Genomic DNA, 20,128 nt, shown 5'->3' on the forward strand with positions numbered 1-20,128 from the left:
ACCGCTAATGCTAATACTAATACTAATGACAATGAATATGAGTCTGCTAGCACTGGATTTCATTATGGGCCGTGTTCCAACTGATCCAGGTGGTTAGCACTGATGCCTCACAGCAAGAAGGTTCCGGGTTCGAATCCATGGGTCCTTTCTGTGTGGAGTTTGCATGTTCTCTCTGTGTCTGCGTGGGTTCTCTCCAGGTACTCCGGCTTCTTCCCACCATCCAAAGACATGCTCGTTAGGTTCATTGGTGATTCTAAAGTGGCCGTAGGTGTGCATGTTATTGTCCTGGTGGTGGTGACATCCTCTGCACACTTGCTAATATAGCTGAGGACAGCAGATGTGTAGTCCTCTAGATCCACCTCTCCCTCACAGACGTGAGTGTGAATGGTTTTCTGTCTCTCTGTGTTAGTCCTGCGATAGACTGGCGACCTGTCCAGGGTGTACCCCGCCTTTTGCCCAATTACAGCTGGGACAAGCTGTAGCACCCCCGTGACCCTTCACAGGACAAGCAGTTACAGAAGATGATTTTTTTTTAATTATTATTTCAGGTTGTAGTTGTAGTACGCCATATTTGATTAAAAAAATATTACAGTACATGTACATCACCACCAGGTTTGTAGCTAGTACAGTAGCTACAGCTGGTCTTACTGATAAGAATAAGAATAAGAATAAGAAAACCTTTATTTGTCCCACAATGGGGAAATTGCAGTTTGCAACAGCATGCAGAAATGACAGAGATAGAATAGATAATAGACATATTGCACAGACTGGTGTTATTACACCATAAGGTGTAATAATATTGCACATATTAGGGCCCCTCTCCTTCTCCTCCTCACTCCTGTTTGGGTGTTGTAGAACGGTAGTAAACTTTGTGATGTCTAGGTGATGTGGAACTCCTAACCCTAGGACCCCTGGGGTCTGATGATCATCAAGGAGCACCTGTCCTAGGATCTCTAGTCCTCTTTGGTCTCCTTGTCCAAAGTCTATGGAGAAATCATTGCAGGCAGACAAATTAACAGAAATTAGTTCCAGGATTTAAAGCATGGAACCAGCTTATCAGACTGAGACACATTTTACTGTGTTTCAGTCTATTGTTTAAAATTTATCTCTGGGAGCCAGTTAACTTTCCCCAAGAAACCTGCAAAGATAAAAATCATGTGGCCAGTAGCTCAAAGTTAATATTTTTAGGGCCTTTCACTTGAGCATAGCACTTTACAGGTTGGTCCCTTACTGAAATACTTCACCAATTAACATCCAACCAAGCAGCAACCTGAAAAATGAAGCCAACACCAAGTCGTACTTCCTTGAACAGTCACAACAGTCTGGTACTTTCAGCAGTGTTGATCTCATTTAATTTCTCCATTCATGACAACGCTTCGTGGGGAACTCACTAATAATTTCCCTGTTTCAATTATCAGTGATTACATTTATACATAATTAAGTTGCTGGCTGTATGTCTTGGCAAAGGGTTTTTGAATTAGCTAGGAAGCTTCAAAACTGCTCATGGGTTAAATTGGTTAATACACTGTAAACCCGGATAAGTTGATTGTACTTAAACCATTTGTGTCAAGTGATTGCCTCAAATGGTTTAAGTAATTAACAGTAGAGGAAATTAATTTGTTCAAGTATAGTCAACTTGTACAATAGTCAGAATTTAACAATTTAAGTTATATGCACTTAAATGGTTTAAGTAACAACAATAGGGAAAAAAATGTAGAGTCTACTTAAAAGTAGTACATTTAAAACGTAATATTAGAAGTCAAATACACTTAAAATTCTAGTTTTATTGTAAATATGAATATATTAAATTTTAAAATATTATATTTGGGGTAAGACAATTTCAATTAAATACTTCTTTTATTAATGACCACACAATGCACTACATTTTATTTATTTTATTTATACACACAACAAATCAACAAATGTTTTAACAGTGATGCTTTGTGAAATACCAGATGCAAAGCCAAAATAACAGTAAGTAACAGTAATAACAGTACCTTGTTTTTATAAAATTATCAAAATGGGTCTTTGCCAACAATGACAGCAGTATATTCTTACTTTTTGCTGCAGATATTACCTTACAATACCTTTCTATGATGCAGCAAACAGAAAATGTGTTATGCATTATGAAACGATTTCCTTCCAAATACAATCACAGCACAGTTTTTGCTCTGTAAACAATTTTCAAATATGAAAAATAAAAGCACACACAACAAGGTAGTCATTAAGAACAACTATGCAGTGAGGACAAGAGTTGTTTTTAAAAAAATACAACTTTCTAACATATGTTCTCTGTAGAATTATTTCAGTAAAACGAAACGCTAGACACATGCAGCGCAAGTAGTATCACAAACAAAATGAGCAACTGCAAGAATATTTACTCCACTGAGTGCAATGTAATGTGCAACAATCCAGACATCCAATGGTTGTGGGCTCAGTGCTCTGAAAAGAGATATAACACACACTTAAATGTAGAACAAAGAAATATATCTTATATCAGTTTATTTGTTCATATAGAGAAGTACCCCAAGTTTTATTAGTTTTTGTAATATGCATGAACTAACTATCAATATCATTACAAGAAAAAACAGAAATATCAACCCACCGTTGTCTTCTTCTTGTAGATTTCCATCAAGCTTGGACACAAACCATCAACAACGCCAAAGAACTCTTCTTTAAGATTTCTACCAACAACACTGTTAAACTCCAAGTGCACCTGAAAAATATGAAATAAGCTCAGTTTTGCTCGTTGTTTTGAGAACTAAGTATTCAGTTTCAGTGCAGGGTTCAAGAAAATCACATGACAAACAGTGAAACTTCATTTGAGAGCCTACAGTTTGCAGTTGATCCACACGTCTGGTGTGAAAGTGGGATAAATGGCAATGGAGTACATTGAGAGAGCAGTGTGTTAGCCTATTGTTGGGATCTGAACCTGGTGGTGAGCTATGGAAGCTCACCATGCATCACCAAGTTAACCACATGCCTTGGAAACAAAGGGAAGCACCAGAACTCTAAGTCCCACAATCCTCCAGGTGTGAAAACTGACCAAGCAGTTCACTGGCTGACAGTGGCATGTGACCTCTGAGGTCATCAGGTCATATAAAATGCGCTGTTTTGCCTTTGTTCTCTCTCTTACCCTCTGACTCTCTTCCCCACTTCAACTCCACACCTCCACGTGGAGACCCCCAGCTGCTTGGCTGCAGCTGGGTGCCAGGCCTGTTCTCCTTACAGCAGCGAAGCGAGATCCTGCTGAGGAATCTACACCAGGTCTTTTAGCCAACAAACAGAAGGTTTGCAGGCTAAACTCCCAAACAACACGAGCCACACGGCTAGTTAGCACCGAGCTGCTAACAAGCCACTTCAAAGGACTCAAGGAGCGGCCGGTTTCCCTCCAACGTCTGCCATCAGGAACACACAGCAAGGACTTCAACTTTTTCCAGTTTGGCTTTCCATGAGGAACCACCAGCCACAGGAGCAACACACCAGAAATTGACTTTCCACCAAATCTGGTAGTATGACCTGGGCCTAGTCAAGCTAAGCTAAGCTAAGCATAGAACTTTGATTTGATGTGATATTTGTTTTTATTGAGTTGTTTAGTATAGTGACTTGATGTTAGTTTAGATTATGCAACACATAGACTCAGGGTCTCTTGCATGCTAAACTAACCATCCTTTCTCTAACCTGGCACCTCTTATCACATTCCACAAAGGCATTCAGCCAGCATACGGCACATGAGTGTCCCCACTCAGCAGCCATCTTGTTTCCTTTGTGTTCAAGACCTCAACGCCCACAACCGGCGGCCATCTTGGCACGCCCACAACTGGCGGCCATCTTGACACACCCACAACCAGCAGCCATTTTGGCACGCACATACACACACATCCACACACACACACACACACACACACACACACACACCTGTATAGAGTAGACTGTAGTTAGAATGTATGTTTACTTTTATTCTTGTTAATAAATGTCTTTTAAACATACCTGTCTGTTTAATGTTGCACAAGAGTGAATATTGCCAACCTCTACACTGCCAAGAACTCCAAATTCCTTCAACTTTAACTAGTTGTTAACGTGGTAATTTTGGTTATAGTTATTAAGTTAATTATTAATCCGAACTCCAAATTGACAATTTAGTATAATTTATGAGACTGTTTTGATTAATTGGCTATCTTTTCCCTTCCTAGAAGGGTGGTGCCCCGAGGTGATCTAGTAATTCAGATCCAATTATTTAATAATAAATAATTATTTTTGATAATTATTAATTATTCATGATAGCCAAACCCCAATACTGAGTGCCTTAGTACCCAGGCCCAACACTATAATGTTTAAAAAGCTGTGCTATCTTCTCACAGATGGCAGGGCAGTACTTGCATTTCCAAGGCATTTTAATATGGGTTTAAGTCCACCTCAAATTTACACACATTCAAACATACGTGTTTCAAACTAGAAATGTTCCAGCAGTTCCTGATACTTGTATAGAGAAAACAACTCACCTCTTTCAGGCAGAAAATGGTACCCTCTTTACGGCAGGCAAATGTCCTTTTAAAGCGTCCAAACTTGCTAAAAACAGGAAAATGCAATGGTTGTAGTTGGTCTGTCTATCTGTGTTGGCCCTGCGATAGACTGGCGACCTGTCCAGGGTGTACCCCGCCTCTCGCCCGATGACAGCTGGGATAGGCTCCAGCAGACCCTGTGACCCTTAACAGTAACAAGCGGTTACAGAAGATGAATGAATAAATGACAGGTTTCTGTTAATTTTGTTATTTTGTATTAAAAATAAATTGTTGAATCATAATTTGTTTTGCACATGTTCATGTCACTCACAAATATGCATCTAATTCAATTCAGGTTTGAGTCAAATAGTTAAAAAATCGTTTCGCACACACAAATAAGGGCTAAAAAAAACTGACCACGCAGGGAAGGGTGAAGGCACTCAGGTCGGCGGGCTGGGACAATAATTCAGGCTGGGAATTTGATACCATCCCAGGCCACCACAACCTGATTATCACAAAACACCAAGAGTGAGTTAGGTTGGGTGCCTACTGATGTGACAGTGTAAAATAATAAAACAAAGGCTCCACATGCTCCCATACACAGCTTTTTCTGTTTCTTTCCCCTACAAAATAAATATTTATGTTGTGCTGCAATAACCTGTACTCAAATCACATAAACTGAAATTAAAAAAATAAATGAACATAATTTCTATTCTATTTCATCTGTTACTACACTGTTAAATGTGTAGTCTGCACATTTAACAGTGTAGTAGTAGATTAAATAAAATACATCTAAACTTGAGACCAATCCTATTTCTAATGTAACAGGTACCAGACTAGTTATAAATTTGACCACTGTGTCAACCATAGTATCATACCACAAGAAAGGTACACAGGTGTTGCACTGCAGATGTGTAGGTTTATTCTCTGCAACACTGAACAAGGAAACTCACACAGAAATAAATGTAAAATATGATAATAAAACAGTCACAGTGAGTACAAAAAAAAAAAAAAAAGAAAACGTTACAACGTTCTCTCAATCATGTAAAAAAAAAACAACAAATTTTTAAGAACCAGTAATCAGTTCTCACCACTAGTACACCAGCAGGCGGCGCAGTTGGTCACTGCTCTCTGCCATCCTATCAATGATATCCTCTTTGTCCATTTCCATCAGAATCTCTTTCTCTGTTGCCATCAATAGAAATGCTTCAAGGTTCTCTTGACTGAGGGAGGTTCTTAGGCAGTTCTTCACCAAGTTCAGGGTGGAGAAGATCCTCTCACAGGCAACCTGAGTGATTGATAGTATGAGGAGGAACTTGTAGCCCAAACCAATGATATGATATGCATTGGTGAGTGGAACAACTTCTGCTCACCTACTCCACACTTTCATCAGTGTCCTCCATGCCTTCGCCTGTTTAGCTGGAGGCAGCTATCCTGGTGTAACAGTTGCGGGCTTGGGCGGGGGCGCAACTTGTGTATGTCTGCAGTGCTGTGACCTGACGGAGAACCTCACAAAAAGAGAGGAGGGGGTGTGTTTGTGCGGTTTGTGACCAACGTTGCTACTCAGTCTGTGTGTGTGTCAGTCAGATGCCCTAATGAGCCGCACGACGGATTGTTCAACGGCCAGGCAACCGGGAAATGTCCCGGTGGTCTCGATGGTCAGTCAGCCACTGGCCCTGAAAGCAACCACATTAGGTACACCCATCAATCACAAGGGGGTGCTACAGGATAGGAGGACCCATTACCGTAATCATCAAAGTAAATGTGCTGAAAGAAATTAAAACGTGTACTTCACGTTCTGTAGGAATTTATATATTTACATTAAAACATAGGCTACGGCACAGCTTCTCTGTTTAAGATGTATGTGTAATTTACTGAAAAATATGTACTTGTGTATGAATGAAGATAGGGTAAGGACAGTCTATGGATTTTACAGATTGTGCAGAGGCTGCATATAAAAAAATGCGAATTGGACAACTAAATATAACTAAGTAATACTTTTAACAAGAAAGGGAGGACTCAAAAGGACTAAATACTTTTAATTAATACATTTTTCCAAGGACTTTTAATTTGAACAATACTGTTTTAAAGCGTTGTGGTAGAGAGTTTATAAACAGTACATCCTGGTCAGCTTCCTCCCATGCTGGATACATGGTTGTGTTATTTTAAACACAACTGTGATTGTAGTCTCATGAAATATGATGCTTTATAATACGCTAGTGTTGCTCATGCATTTATTTAATATTTTTATTTAACAAATGAAACTATTCAAACTATGTTTCATTGATGTTTACTCATGAGTATCTAGCAGAAGTAACAACAGGGTTTGTTTTGTGTGTTTTACAGAAAACTGATGACAAATATGCACAACAATTGAAATGAACTGAAGAGATGCACAACTGTAAAACTACTAAGAGAGATCAAATTATTTTATGAGAGTGAACAGGATTTGGATAAACCTTATATGAAGCTTGATTTATTTTTTATATATATGGAGACAGTCTCTGTAAACATTATTTCTGACAAGCATCTAGCCCGAAGTGTCGCTGTGCTAAAGTATAGTACTGATATGTCTACATTTTTGTTGTCGAAATCACAACAGGAGACGATGCACCCAAAGACACTAGTCAGCTCAATGATGACTAGTTGGAGTGGATCATTGTTTCTGCTGAGGAGGTAGAATGCCATTGTTGGAGACCATGGTAGAGGATAAAGAGGCGGAGAGGGAGGAGGATGATAATGGTGATGTTGTATGTGATGATGATGAAGGAGTTTGGTCTGGTGATGAGGCAATGCACGTTTATAGATTCATTGGAGGTGGAGTTTCCTGACATTTCTGGACGATTAATCAACAAAGGGATTAAATGTAGAAATGACGTACTGTTTATTTACCTGTCTGCGCTGGATGAGGGATTAGTTCTGTTGATAAAAAAAATGAAAGGAACACCAGCCATATCAGTATTTGTTTCTGGTTCTCCCTCTGTGGCTTTCCTTTGTGGAGTATTTGTTTCACCTACTGTACTGATTGTATATTACAGCTCCACTCCACCTCTAATTTAATTCAAATATGTTTCATTTGCATATGACAAAAAAAAAGAACAACTCATTGACAAATCACCACTTCATAAATTACATACTACGAATTAGGGGTTGAACGACTTGGATTTATGTCATGTGATGAATTATTGTCAAGTGATCGACGACTAGTCCACTTCCTGCTTATTAATGGCAAAGCAGTAAAGTCAACTAGTTGACTAATCGACTAGTTGGTTCAACCCCTACTATGAATACACACAATCCTGTCATAATGATTATCACATACATACCACCACTACCACTACACCACTACAGTTCATTCATTCATTCATCTTCTGTACCCGCTTATTCCTGTTAAGGGTTGCGGGGGTCTGCTGGAGCCTATCCCAGCTGTCATCGGGCAAGAGGCGGGGTACACCCTGGACAGGTCTCCAGTCTATTGCAGGGCTAACACAGAGACAGACAACCATTCACACTCACACCTACGGCCAGTTTAGAATCACCAATGAACCTAACCAGCATGTCTTTGGACGGTGGGAGGAAGCCGGAGTACCTGGATGGAACCCACGCAGACACAGGGAGAACATGCAAACTCCACACAGAAAGCCCCAGTCGGCCTATGGATTCGAATCCGGGACCTTCTCGCTGTGAGGCATCAGCGCTAACCACCTCACTGTGCCACCCCACTACAGTTCACCTGTAGTGTATTTTATCAGTCTATTAGCATGAATTCAAATGATGTGTTTACTGCAAATTTATGTTAACTCTTGTTTTCAGTAACTGGTCTGATCCCCTTGTGCAGGAATAACAGCAACTCAACATTTCAGGTAACTGCTGTTCTATCATCTGCAGCGGCTTGGAGGAATTTTAGTCTATTTCTCAGAACTACTTCAGTTCCGAGGTTTGGTGGTGAGTTTCTCACATGATCTATTTGGGGTCACTGTCTTGCTGCATGGCCCAGTTTTAGCTCACCAATAGATGTCCTGGGATTTACTTTTAGATGTTCTGGGATTTTTCTGGTGTAATTCAGAATTCACTAGTCCATCAATGAGGGCAAGCTGTCACATGACCCAGATGCAGCAAAACTGACCACTCTTGTGGAGGGTAACATCATCTAAAATCTCCACTGTTTATTCACAGTCTATTGGAACCGTCCAGCCGACTTATCAATCAATCAATCAATCAATCAATCAATCAGACTTTATTTGTATAGCACTTTCCATACAAACAAAATGTATCTTAAAGTGCTTTATATAGTAATCCCACCTGCACCCCCCCAAACCCCCCACCCCTCCCCAACACAGACACACACTCACACAAACACAAACACAGCCACACACAACTTAATAATCCACAAAGCACTACAAATAGGAACAGCATTCACTAAAACAAGAGCAAGAACTATGGAAACACCAGAGTGTGGATAAAACCAACAACAGCGCAGTAGAGAAAGTGATAAAATTACACTAATTGTCAGGATCTATGTTTCTTGTTGGATTTGTCTGTCTCTGTTTCTCACTGGAGGTTGGTCTGGAGCTGGGCAGAGCTGAAACCACTTGCATACACATGTGCAAACAATGGAGCCTCATCAGCCATCTACTCACCTTGTCAATATAATCCTGATTCAGTCGTCCACTCGTTGCCAGATCATCTGCTTACCATAGTGGTACAGTGCAATGCCTTATGTCTCTAGCTATTTATTCTAGTGCTGCATTACTTATTTCTGTTCCCTTGTCTTCAGCTCATGGGCCCATCAACTCACCAGTTCCGTCGTTATCTCCTTGGAATCCTCACCAGCTCCACCAGTCCACCAGCCTTCCTCCCTGCACCTCTTACCCTGCTCTGCCTGGATACCCCACAACCTGGTTCTGATCCACCTGCTTCCTGTTTTCTACAATAAACCGGTTTTATCACCACAACTACTGGCCTTGGGTTTGTGTCTGGGTATAAGTGTCCAAATTATATCGGCAGCCGCGGCACTATAACATAATAAAAATGCCAACTACTAAAACAATAAAAGAGATCAAAGTTTTAAATGGTCAATACATAAATAATTGCATAGTTAGGATTCAATTAAAAGCTACACTGAAAATGTAGGTCTTGAGTTTGTTTTTAAAAATAACCTCTGTAGCCCTCAGGGCCCATATTCCTAAAGCTTCTGAGAATCCTCTCAGAGAGCTCCTAACTTAGCCTAAAACTTCCTAGTTAGGAGTCTTAGTTTAGGAGCTGTTACTAGTCATCATTTCAAAAGGTGTGACTGGTTGATTATAAAAGCTAGATAAGAGAAGTGGAGAAGAAAAGAAGTAGGAAACCCAACAGGACAGAGGAACAGTGTTTGCTAATGGTCAATTGGTCAATGAGAACAAAAGTGTCAAAGAGGTAGATTTGGCTCCAGTGTCGCACTACAAGCAAAGATCATACCTGCCAACTTTTCAAAAAACCTTGGAGTGAGATTTTGTCGTGGGTGACCAAAATTATGCCGTGCACGCAGTCACACAAATTGGTGGCTCAGATATAAGATAATTGGAATTAATTTGATGTTGTACCCATGTTTTGGTGGTTGGTGGGGAGGTCCAAAGCTGTTGATAGGGGCAGCCCACTGAAGATGGACAATATTGGTTACATTCTGTGAAGCAGACATAGCTGAAGGTCCACCCCCAGGAGATTTTGGATTAAGTAGATGTGGTTTCCAGCATTCTAGTGGATTTCTGGGCGGTCTGCTAAAGATGTGCAATACCTGAATTTATTCTGATTCATGTTCGGCATCATGACTTCTTAGTCTGTAGACTTGAGCTGAACATTCAACCAGAAAACTATCGGTGTGCCTAAATGACAATAAAGCCTTATTCATAGATCAGTGTTTAAGATTTGACCTAGGTAGGTTGATTGATATTTTGATTAAAATGGTATTAAACTAATTCTTAACTAAAACCTAACCTATGTTGTGAATAATTGTATTCTTAAGAGCACTTAATGATTTATGTTCAGCCAAAAACGACACAAGATTAGTTCGGGAGGGACATTCTTCATTCAAAGTCTCCCACCACATGGTCCATCAGAGACAAATAAAGAGCAACAAATAAAGTGCTTAAACAGTACAACTTTTTCAAGCAATAAAACAGATGAATGCATTACAAAAATAGCTAAAATGAGGCATAATCAGTATCAGATGCAGATGAGAAGCTGGGTAAAGTCCTTGTCTATTCTGTGTGCATGGTTATACTGGCCTAGTCTCAGCTCAGATTCTCTTCTTTATCAGACTTCTCAAAGTAGTTTCTGGTTTCTCCTGCTGTCTTGTTGGTCTCTGTATCTCTTCTTCTGTGTACTTCGGGGTGCAGGCATAGATAGTAAAGGGGTGCACTGCAGGTGTAGCGCAGCGCAAAGGTTCAGGGGCGCTCATCAGCGCCATCTACCGTCGTGGAGTTTGAAAAGGAACGGAAGAGTCTCGGACCAAGATGTTTTTTTTTTTTTTTTGCGTGAGAAATAGGATGTGTGGCGTGAGTGCGTGTGAAAACAGGCAAAACCGTGTGTCACACGGCGAAAGCGTGAGAGTTGGCAGCTCTGAAAGATGCAGGTACGGGAAAATATAGCACAACAGATAAATGCCTCCTTTCAGCCATTTTCTCCTCTGCTTAAGAAACTCCTAAGCCTCTTAAAAGTCTTCCTCCTTGCTCTTAATAGATCTGACTTTAGGAGCACTCTTAAGAGCTAAGATTCTTTAGGAATACCTTTTATCTTTACCAGGATCTACTCTTAACTTTGAGGGGAACTTCTTAGAAAACATCATGAATCTAAGAATTTTCAACACGATTAGATTGTACATGTTCAGTCAGATGTATGTATGTATGTATGACAGATGTATGTTGGCCTCATTCATTCCTCTCTCTCGCTTTTCTGTCTCTACCTACCTAAAGTAATAAAACTACAGCAAAACATGAGACTACGGCTTTAAAACTAGTTTTAGTGGATTAAAAAGCTTTTATCAAGAAATGTGACACTGACAGAAATCAGTGTGTCATTATAAGATAGAGAAACTGACCAAACGTTTCATTTATCTGCTTTTCATTTTGTTTAATTAGCTGGAGATTTGAAACTCCAGTTTTTCCAATAATTTTGAACTTCTTGCATTTTATTCTTGTCTTTCTTACACAGATGTAAACCAACACATACAATAGTCAAATACTATTACTACTAATACTAAGTGCTGAGTGTTTTAAGTGTTGGATGTTGGTCGTCTGCAGCATAGGAGCCCCTCAGGGAACTGTCCTGGTTTCCTTCCTCTTCTCCCTCTACACTGCTGACTTCAGACACCTCTCAACCAACTGTCAATCTGCAGAAATTCTCAGATGACTTTGCAGTCGTTGGCCCAGAAGATGGAGAACATAGAGGACTCATCAGAGACTTTGTAGACTTGTGTTAGGAAAACTGCCTCCAGCTGAAAGTTGGTAAAACCAAGGAGATGGTGGCATATTTCTGCAGAGTGGATTCTTATTCACCTAAACAAAAAAGTGGATTTGCCTGGCTGTGCTAGAGCACTTTATAAGAAAGGCCAGAGCAGACTCTAACCACTCTGGCCTCAACACTCAAGTCCTCCAGAGTGCAGGGAGGACTACTGAGGACCTTCTATGACTCTGTAGTGGCACCAGCCATCTACTACAGAGTGGTCTGCTGTAGCAGCAGCATCTCAGTGGTAGACAAAAAGAGACTAAACGGACTGGTAAAGGCTGATTGAAAATCAGTCCCACTCTTCCCATGGTGTGTGTAAACTGGGCAGTGCCTTCAGCAGCTGACTGCTTCACCCGCGTTGTGTGAAGGAGTGTTACCACAGGTCCTTCCTGCGGCTCTGAGGCTGTACACCCGACAGACCACATATGTACAACTACCCATGTATTTAATTTGCTTTTTTCTGAAGAAGTTATTTAATCTTTACTTTGTGTGCTTTATGTCCCCACTGTGGGATAAATTAAAAGATTATCCCCTTGACGCCTGATTTGATTTATAATTATATAAAAAAAATAATTGTTTGTGTTTGTGCTTTGAAGCTGATGCTAAATTGCTAAAGCGGAGATTGTTAATTTGTCTATAGTACACAGTATAGATATAATTTTAGGTGATAATTAGACAACAGGCATGAAAGGTAAAAACGGTAAAACATTTACTGAAATTACAAAATCGATATGTACAAATATATTACAAATTCAGATTACACACTATACACTATAACACCAACTATTATAATCCAATTTGAAATGAATGAATGAACTTCCTATTTGTTAGCTTCCATTAACCGGATGTAGTTCCCACTCCGACTGTTCCTACGATAAACTAGTCCTTGCAAAAGGTTCCTAGGTATGTACTGGCAATGGAGGATTACATGCATTATTTCGGCTGCAGTCTGAGCAGAAGCAGTGCGTTGCGTATTCGCGACACTCGGCGTCAAGGGGTTAACTTATCTTATAATCTTTTGTATTTCCTGTCTAAATTATCTCATGGTCAAGGTAAGAAGGCAACTCATATTACTAGTCTGATTTAAATCTCTTTTTGTCTATGTAGTTATCACTCACTTATTTGTAAATTAATTTACATCATTCTTTTCTTTTGTTGTTTTACCACCTAAAAGCTGAGCTGACCAGCATTTTTAAAGCTGCTAATCTGGTTCCTTTAATCTTGATCACACTTCAAGTCAAGTCAAGATCAAGTCTTGGGAGTAAAATAAGATAAGAAAAGATAAGATTATTTTATTTGTCACATGCCCTGTTACACATAGTACATTTTTGTACCTGCCGCCAATAGCAAAAACATAATACAGTGAAACAGTAATAACTGCACGTAGTACGCAAGTTAAACAATATAAGTATTGGGGAGGGACCAACATTTTTAAAGGTGCTTTCCTGTAAAAAGGGTTCAATACATAGTGTCTGCTTCACCCTGCTCCTCTTCTTGGAATAAGTCAAAGCCTGATAACTCCAGAGGACATTGGATGTTGAGAGAAATGGACAAATACCTGAGATGATCATAGACAAGCAAGTGAATGGTTTACTGTCACAACCAGAGCCAACAACCAGTGATGAATTCTTAAAATAATCACATGAATTCACACTGGATCCAAACACTGTGTACAGTCATCTGTTTTTATCTCAGTGGAACAGGAAAGCAACAGCAATGAAACAAAAAACTTGTGCTGATCATCTAGACAGATTCACACCTTGGAGGCAAGTCCAGAGTAGAGAGATTCTGACTGGATGTTGTTACCAGAAAGTGAAGTGGAAAAGAGAAGGAGTTGTAGCAGTCACATGCAATACAGTATATTTGGATACAATAAGACATCTTGGGCGTTATGTTGCTAAACAAACACATAGATTTTACACCAACAAAGTCCAAACTGTCGTTTCTGGTCCAGTTTCCTCCAGAGTAGGAGCGTTTCTGAAACCATGACTCTCCTCTACAAGGTCCAGACCACATTCACTCAGCCGGTCTATGCTGGACTTTGGTTCGATGGTTATGGAGACACTGCTGAGATCATTAAAGTCAGAGAGACAGAAGTCATTTCAGGACAGTTGGTTAAAATGTGTATTTCAGTTTCCATTTGATTTGCTCTCCATTGTTGAGCTGAGAGCCCATTGCTCATTTCTTCACTTTATGGGTGGTACTTTGACATCTCATGGTTTGTTGCTTTGTTAATGTTGGACTTTGTCTGGGTGGCACTCCTTCCCTGTGTCTGTTCACTTGTGCTCTAATATTTAATGAATAATTGTGGTGATGTGTTTGCAGGTTGTTGTTCCACTTCCACAGCAAGGGCCTTAATAGAGAAATAGACAGACCTTATCACAGAGATTTAGTTCTGACTTTGCAAAGAAAGAAATCTATTATTACATTTTCACTTATTGGTTTGGAGACAAGATGTAATATGCAAGTATAACTGAGGCAGTTTTCCTTGTGAAACACCACAAAGAACAGAGTTTATGTTTAGACCAGAAGAACCAGTCAATAAACAGGTTTCATTACACAAGGCTTAAAAACTTTGAAAATACTCAAAATTATCTCTGTGGAGTTTGGTGTTGACTTGTTGATCATTTATTGGATATCTAACTGAACTGTACTCTCAAACCAGTATTACGAACCAGTCTAATCCGGTTCCTTTCATCTTGATCACACTTTCAAGTCTAGTAAAATAAGATAAGATACGATTATTTTATTAGTCACATGCACTGTTATACAGAGTACATTTTTGTGCCTGCCGCCGGTAGCAAAAATATAATACAGTAAAACAGTAATAACTGCATGTAGCACACAAGTTAAACAATATAAGTATTGGGGAGGGGGGTTCTGATGGTCCATCCGCTGAATGGACCACCCTTTTGAGGGCCACGAAGTCCTGCCTTGTGCAATTTTCCATCCAGGTGGCGATGCTCCCACACAAGATGCTCTCTGTGGTGCAGGTGTAAAAGTTCCTGAGCACCTCGAGAGACGTCTGAGAAGGTAAGAGATGCTGTCTGGCCTTCTTCACGATTCAGGTGATGAATCCATGACAGGTCCTGTGAGATGGTCACTCCCAAGTATCTGAAAGTGTCCACTCTTTCCACCTCAGATCCACTGATAATAAATGGATGGAAGTCCCTCTACTGTTTCCTGCTGAAGTCCACTATCAGCCCTGGGGGGATCCAGTATTGAGAGTCAGGGGGGCTGAAGTGTGGTGACCCATTCGAACCACCGTGGTCTGCAGGTCATTAAGCTGTAGACCCACCTGCACATGGAGGAGTCCAGACCCAGGTCATACAGCTTAGAGGCCAGTCTGGAGGGGACTATAGTATTAAATGCTGAGCTGTAGTCAACAAACAGCACTCTCACAAATGCACAAATGGTGTCAAATGCAGCACTAAAATCTAGCAGAACAAGTATAGAGACAAGTCCATTGTCTGAAGCCATGAGGAGATCGTTGGTAACTTTAACCAAAGCTATTTCTGTACTAAGATGAATTCTAAAACCTGACTGAAACTCTTCAAACAAACCATTCCTGTTTAAACGGTCACACAAGTGATTAGCAACAACTTTTTCAAGAATTTATTTCAGCTGTTTCCTCTTACATTTTCAAAGTGTCATGTAACATCATCAGTTTATATCATAAGATTAAGTCAGATATGTGTATCTATGACAGATGTATGTTTATCTCGTTTCTCCTTCTGTTCTCTTCTCTCTTTTTTCTGTCTGTACCCGGCTGGCCTTAGGCAGATGGGTCCCTCCATATGAGCTGGGTTCTGCTCAAGGTTTCTTCCTGTTAGGGGAGTTTTTGTCAACAAACAGCACTCTCACATAGTTTCCCTTGCCAGTGTCCACATGGGAGAGGGTCTTGTACATGGGAGATTGTCTTGTGGTCAGTGGTGTCAAATGCAGCACTAAGATCTAGCAGAACAAGACAAGTCCATTGTCTGAAGCCATGATGAGATCGTTGGTAACTTTAACTAGAGCTGTTTCTGTACTAAGATGAACTCTAAAACCTGACTGAAACTCTTCAAACAAAGCATTCCTGTTTATATGAGCACACAAATGATTTGATTTGATTTTGATTTGATTGAATACTTCTGCTGCTTTGAAAGACAATGGGACAGTGCCACGTCCACCACCCCCCACGATGACACCTCTCCCACCAGCACTGGTATCTGTGAAACCTCACAGGCCCTCACACTAGTGCCCCCCTCCTCCCCGACAACAACAGTGGCCAAGGCTCCTTCACAGCCGGTGGTCTCAGAGCCTCCCCCCTCCATCTCACCTCTCACCATCCTGGAGAAGGACGTGAAGAGGCTGTTTACGAGGCAGAACCCCCGCAAGGCTGCTGGACCAGACGCTGTGTCTCCATCCACCTTGAAGCACTGTGCTGATCAGCTTTCTTCAGTGTTCACGGATATATTCAACATCTCACTGAAGTCATGTCACGTGCCAGCTTGCTTCAAGGCCTCCACCATCATCCCAGTCCCCAAAAAGCCAAGGACTACTGGACTCCATGACTACCGCCCTGTTGCCCTGACATCGGTTGTGATGAAGTCTTTTGAGCGCCTTGTGCTTTCTCACCTTAAGGATTTAACAGACCCATTCCTGGACCCCCTGCAGTTCGCCTACAGATCAAACAGATCTGTGGATGACGCTGTCAACCTGTCCCTCCACCTCATCCTCCAGCACCTGGACTCCCCCAGATCATATGCCAGGGTCCTGTTTGTGGATTTCAGCTCGGCCTTCAACACGGTCGTTCCGTCTCTACTACAGGACAAACTCTTCCAGCTGACCGTGCCTGACTCCATCTGCAGGTGGATCACAGACTTCCTGTCTGACAGGAGGCAGCATGTGAGGCTGGGAAAACACATCTCAGACTCCCGTACCATCAGCACGGGTTCCCCTCAAGGCTGTGTCCTTTCTCCTCTGCTCTTCTCCCTGTACACCAACAGCTGCACCTCCAGTCACGAGTCTGTCAAGCTCCTGAAGTTTGCGGATGACACCACCCTCATCGGGCTCATCTCAGGTGGAGATGAGAGCGCCTACAGATTGGAGATTGACCGCTTGGTGACTTGGTGCAGCCGCCACAACCTGGAGCTGAACGCCTCCAAGACAGTGGAGATAATTGTGGACTACAGGAAGAACACAGCCCCACTCCTCCCCATCATCCTGTGTGACTCTACAGTCAACGCTGTGGACTCCTTCCGTTTCCTGGGCACCATCATCTCCCAGGACCTCAAATGGGAGCTGAACATCAGCGCCCTAATTAAAAAAGCACAGCAGAGGATGTACTTCCTGCGGCAGCTGAAGAAATTCAACCTGCCAAAGACAATGATGGTTCACTTCTACACTGCCATCACTGAGTCCATCCTCACCAACTCCATCACCACCTGGTATGCTGCAGCCTCTGCTAAGGACAAGAGCAGACTGCAGCGTGTCATTCGCTCTGCAGAGAAGGTGATTGGCTGCAGTCTGAAGTCTCTCGACGAGCTGTACGCTTCCAGGACTCTGAAGCGTGCAGCTAAGATTGTGGCTGATCCCTCTCACCCTGGACACGGACTATTCAACAGACTCCCCTCTGGCAGACGGCTGCGATCCATCGAGTGCAGGACCACTCGCATGGTGAACAGTTTTTTTCCATCCGCAGTCCGTCTGCTGAACAATGCCAAGCCCCCCCCATGAACACATCAAACCCACTACCATCCCACAGTAAATGTTCTGGTGGAATATACATATATATATATACTGTGTATATATTTTTGTATTTTGTTGTATTTTTATGTTTATATATCTGAGAGCAAGTTTCTATATTTATTCTATAATATAGTTTCTATATTTTATTTTATTTTATTTTATTTTATTTTATTTTAGGCGTAACAACACCAAAGCAAATTCCTTGTATGTACGATCATGCTTGGCAATAAAGTCTATTCTGATTCTGATTCTGATTTGCATCAATGTTTTTAAGAATTTTAGAAATAAAAGGAAAGTTGGAAATTGGTCTATATTTGGATAAAACATCTGGGTGTGTTATGTGCCAGACAGGGGCAGTGCATGTCTCTCTCTCTCTCTCTCTCTCGCTCTCACTCTCTCTCGCTCTCACTCTCTCTCTCCCCCTCCCCCATTTGTTCAGGTGATTCTACAAGTGATTCCACCAAGTCTGGCGGGGCCTGCTGATTGGTTGGTTCATCCAATTACCACCACAGGGCCTACATTAGAAGGATCCAGATACAGGCTCCTCACTTTCTACTTTCCCTGCACTTGACTTGCTGCTGCTGCAGTCTCTGCTCTCTGCTTGTCCTGCTCGATTGTTCTTTTGTTTTCTGTCACCTACTGTGGTATCGAGACATGTGGGCCCTTTTTGTACGATTTATTTCAGTTGTGGTGGAAGGTGCGGACCAGAGGTAAGATTGGCGTACCCTTTGGTTTGTGGAAGATTTGAACACCAACCAACGCAGGAGGAAGGAACAGCAGATCCTCTCTGACCCCAGCCACCCCAGCCACAGACTATTCACACTCCTACCTTCTGGCAGGTGACTTCGGAGCACACAAATGAGCAGGTTCAGGGACAGTTTGCACAATCACACTTCATTCTGTTTTTATATATTTAACTAATCTTTTTAGAACTTTTTTATGACTTGTTAAACTATCTTCCCAGAGCTTCTTCAGAATTAGTGGAATGCCAAATTCTTTCCAGCTTTCGTACTGCCTGCTTTAAGATAGGACTTTATTCATCCCCATGGGGAAATTAGGGTGTTACAGTGGCAGGAAACAACAGTGCAAAAAAACAGAATACGGCAGACAAATATGTTATGTATACAAAATATTTACATATTGCATCATGTAAAAATTACAGTGGCTAGTCCGAGTTGAAACAACCAACTTGTGTAGATTGAGGGTTGAGGTGTTGAGGTTAAATATATATATATATATTGACACTGACATTCACGAATATCATGAATAAAACAACAAACTCCAATAGGAGTTGTATTGCAACTAGAAAGATGTGAGATAGTGACAGGTTGTATATACTGTGCTCTTGTATGTCCTGAAAAGAAGCTCAGCAGCAGGAGGGCTAGGAAATGCTGATGTTAAAGAGTCTGACTGCTGATGGGACAAAAGACCTCCGGAAGCGTTCCTTCTTGCACTGTGGGTGCACATTAGTCTGGGGAGTCTGCCATGTAATTTCTACTGCACAAGAGGCGTGATCAACGGGCATAGTTCAAATGACTCTGTACGCAATTGGATAGTCATTCACCAATCAGACCATCGATCCGGGTGACGTACTTTGCAGAGCGATGCGAAACTCCAGGCAGGAAACGTGTCAACAAACGTGGATGGTTTGTAGGATTGATCAGCAGTCTGCAGAAGCAGCAATGGCAGAAAGTTTCTGTTCCGTTTTCAAAGAAAACTTGCCTTTGAAATATCTTAAAACAGCAGGGACAGCGGCGTCGACGGATAGCTGTGCTCTGGTGGCTGCCATGTTTCATGTAAACAACAAGCTGCTTGCCGACTTTACCGTCGCTTCTCTGACGTCATCATTTTGAACCCACCAATAGCGCGCCAGGCGGATAAGCCCGTTTGTGATTGGCTCCAGAAAAAGTGGATCGGCTGCAGGAGAAGTGAATGTGTGGGTTTCCAGACTGATCTGCAGGGTGGAAAAGAAACCGCCGTCAGATCAGGCTGGCAAAAGCCAGACTAGGTGCAGCAGTCTTTGGCTGAAGGAGCTTCCTAAAGTCCCAACAGTCTCATACAGGGGGTGAGAGGGGTTGTTCCTGATGTTTGACAGTTTAGCCAACATCCTCTTCTCCCCCACCTGCTCCACTGAATCCAGAGGACAGCCCAGGATGGAACTGGCCCTCTTAATCAGTTTGCCCAGTCTATTCTTGTCCCTCTCTGTGACTCCGCCACACCAGCAGGCCACAGCGTAGAAGGTTGCAGATGCAACCACAGTGTCATAAAAGGTCCTGAGCAGCGTCCTACACACTCCAAACGACCTCAGTCTCCTCAACAGGTGGAGGCGACTTTGTCCCTTCTTGTATAGGACATTGGTGTTGTCTGACCAGTCCAGTCTATTGTTCAGGTGAACACCCAGGTATTTATAG

The sequence above is a fragment of the Chelon labrosus genome (assembly GCF_963514085.1).
Source record: "Chelon labrosus genome assembly, chromosome: 1".
Lineage (NCBI taxonomy): Eukaryota > Metazoa > Chordata > Actinopteri > Mugiliformes > Mugilidae > Chelon > Chelon labrosus.